The 601-nt window shown below is 43.1% G+C and overlaps 1 protein-coding gene across 1 annotated transcript in view; it reads left to right on the top strand.

The window, feature by feature from the left end:
* ankrd13c (ankyrin repeat domain 13C) overlaps positions 1 to 601 on the top strand; it is a gene marked incomplete at its 5' end in the record, with an annotated part of 15,574 nt that overhangs the window by 5,048 nt on the left and 9,925 nt on the right. The gene's annotated exons all lie outside the window — the stretch shown is intronic.

The following is a 601-nucleotide window of genomic DNA, read 5'->3' as shown; positions in this document are numbered from 1 at the left end:
AGCATATGTAATCTATATAATTAGATTTGATCTCTCCATCACTCCCATCAGCCGAGAGCAGCGAGACGTTCGGAAGTGGGTTGTGACCTTTGACCGGTGACATAAGAGGTCATCATAAAAGTTGGTTGACCAGTTAAAGGTTAAAAAATTAGTTCACCCAAAACTGACCATTCTGTCTTATTTACTCAGCCTCATGTCGTTCCAAACCGGTATGACTGACTTTCTTCTGTGAAACACAAAAGTAGATATTTTGAGAAATGTGTCTGAAGTTTGTGGTTCATACAGTCAAAGTCAATGGGGTCCAACGTTGTTTGTTTCCCAGTGTTCTTCAAAATACCTTCGGAAGAAAGAACGTCATCCATGTTTGGAACCACATGACTCAGAGTAAATGACAGATTGTTTTCTCTGTGTTGTGTTGAGCTGGTTATCTCTTCACTCACCTGCACTAGTTAGTTTAACTGTGAGTATGGAGCACCGGTTTCTGGATGCACAGCAGATGAACGTCACTGTTCCTCCACAGATCTGGTCTGGTTCATCTGAGCTCCTCTGGCAGGGAAACTAGTGCCCGAAGCCAATCGGAGACCGAGATTAGCACTAAAGC

Source organism: Sinocyclocheilus grahami, unplaced genomic scaffold (assembly GCF_001515645.1).
Source record: "Sinocyclocheilus grahami isolate Dianchi unplaced genomic scaffold, SAMN03320097.WGS_v1.1 scaffold1687.1, whole genome shotgun sequence".
NCBI lineage: Eukaryota > Metazoa > Chordata > Actinopteri > Cypriniformes > Cyprinidae > Sinocyclocheilus > Sinocyclocheilus grahami.
The sequence above is the reverse complement of the archived record's forward strand: the minus strand, read 5'-3'. Positions and strand labels throughout refer to the sequence as shown.